This window comes from Panthera leo, chromosome C1, assembly GCF_018350215.1.
Source record: "Panthera leo isolate Ple1 chromosome C1, P.leo_Ple1_pat1.1, whole genome shotgun sequence".
In the NCBI taxonomy this organism is placed as follows: Eukaryota; Metazoa; Chordata; class Mammalia; order Carnivora; family Felidae; genus Panthera; species Panthera leo.
The window spans coordinates 108,344,585-108,347,121 of NC_056686.1; positions in this window are offsets into that span (position 1 = coordinate 108,344,585).

Below are 2,537 nucleotides of genomic sequence, written 5' to 3' on the forward strand. Positions count from 1 at the left end.
CATTCCTTCATCAGCCTCCTCTTTGTTAACCAATAGATTCTCTATAGTTAAATATGCTTTTGTTTTATCTCTTTTTACCTTTTGTTTTGTCTCTTAAATTTTATATATGATTGAAATCGTAGAGTAATTGTCTTTCTCTGATGACTTATTTTGCTTAGCATTATACTCTCTAGCACCATCCATGCTGTTGAAAATGGCAAGATTTCATTCCTTTTTATGGCTGAATAATAATCTGTTGTGGGTATACACACACACGCACACCCCACATCTTTATCCATTCATCTATCAGTGGACACTGGGCTGCTTCCATAATTTGGCTATTGTAAATAATGCTGCTAAAAACATAGGGCTGCATGTATATATCTTTGAATTAGTGTTTTTGTATTGTTTTAGATAAATAACCAGTAGCACAATTACTTCATCTAGATTATTTTTAACTTTTTGAGGAGCCTCCATACTATTTTCCACAGTGACTGCACCAGTTTGCATTCTTACCAGCAGTGCAAGAGGGTTCCTTTTCCTCCACATCCTTACCAACACTTGTTGTTTCTTGTGTTGTTGATTTTACCCATTTGAACAGGTGTGAAGTAATATCTCATTACTTTATATTTAACAATTTAAAGAACTGCCAAATTCTTTTCAAAGTGGCTATTACCATTTTGCATTCCAACCACCACTGTATGAAAGTTCCAATTTTTTTCACATCCTTGACAATACTTGTTATTGTCTGTCTTTTTTATTTTCTTTTTTAATTAAGTAATTAATTTTTTTTGAGAGAGAGAGAGAGCAAGCCAGGGAGGGGCAGAGAGAGAGGGAGAGAGAAATCCCAAGCAGGCTCCACACTTTCAGTGCAGAGTCTAATGCGGGGCTCAAACTCATGAATTGTGATATCATGACCTGAGCTGAAACCAAGAGTCAGACTCTTAACCAACTGAGCCACCCAGGCATCTCTCTGACCTTCATCATCCTAGTGGCTGTGAAGTGGTATCCCCTTGTGGTTTTGTTTTATATTTCCCTGATGACTAACGATGCCAAGCATTTTTATGTGCTTCTTACCATTTGTAAATCTCCTATGGAGAAATATGTATTCAAATCCTTTGCCCATTTTTATAAAGTTTAAGTTAAAAAATTGAGTATAGTTGACACATAATGTTACGTTAGTTTCAGGTGTACAGCATATTGATTCAACAAGTTTGTATATTACACTATGCTCACCACCAGTGTAGCTACCATCTGTCACCATACAAGGATATTACAATACCATTGACTCTATTCCCTATGCTGTGTTTATTCATTTCACAACTGGAAACCTGTACCTCCCACTCCCACACACTCATTTAGCCCATCCCTCACCCCACTCCCCTCTGGCAATCAGTTTGTTCTTCATATTTATAAGTCTGATTATGTTTTGTGTTTGTTTGTTTGTTTATTCATTTGTTTCAATTCTTAGATTCCACATAGAAGTGAAACAATATGGTATCTGTCTTTCTGTCTGACTTATTTCACTCAGCATAATACCCTTTGGGTCCATCCATGTTTTTGCACATGGCAAGATCTCATCTTTTTTTATTCCTTTGCTTATTTATTTAGTGAAAGAGAGAGTACACACATGCAAATTGGGCATGGGACAGAGAAGAGAGAGAGGCACAGAGAGGGAGTAGAGAGAATCCCAAGAAGGCTCCACACTGTCAGTGCAGAGCCCAGTGCGGGGCTAAACTCACAAACCATGAGATCATGACTTGAGCCGAAATCAAGACTTAGGATGCTTAACCAATTGAGCCAGTCAGGCACACTCCTTTACTTATTTTACAATTGAATTGACTTTTTATTAGTAAATTGTAAGAGTTATTTATATATTCTAAACACAAGTCCCTTTTTCATATAGTTTGAAATATATTTTCCCATTTTCTATGCTGTCTTTTCTTGATTATTTTCTTTGAAGAACAGAAGTTTTTAATTTTGATGAAGCTCCACTTATCTATCTTTTCTTTGTTTTTTGTGCTTTGTGTGTCATCTCTAACAACTGTCCTAACCATGCTAGGTGGTAGTGGATAGGTGGTGCCTGCCTTCCCTTCTAGAGTGCAAGTGCCACAGGGCAGCACATCTGCCCATGTCCTCCAAATCTAGAAAAACATCTAACACAGAAATGCTCAACAACTATTTATTGAATAAAAGAATGAATGAATAAATAAAATGTGGGTTTAATGAAGAATGAAATAGGAGCCTAATTAGAAGGAATCTCAAATAGAGAGAAATCTCATTTTTTTAGATGGAGAGAGTTGAGCATGTTTATAGATAAGGATGACAAGCAGTTGAAAAACAATGAGTATACAGAACAAATTAGAGTAATCAATGGAGCGAATAGAAAGGGACCCCAGATTGAGAATGACCCGGCAGAAGAGGGTCACCTTCTCCACAGAAACACAGATGTATGTCAGTTGAGAATGGAGGGTTCATGGCTGGAGGCCTGGCTCTGTCTTGTGTTTGTTCTGAGGGAGGTGATGCAATATACCTGCCTGAGGGTGTAGAGCTTGCAG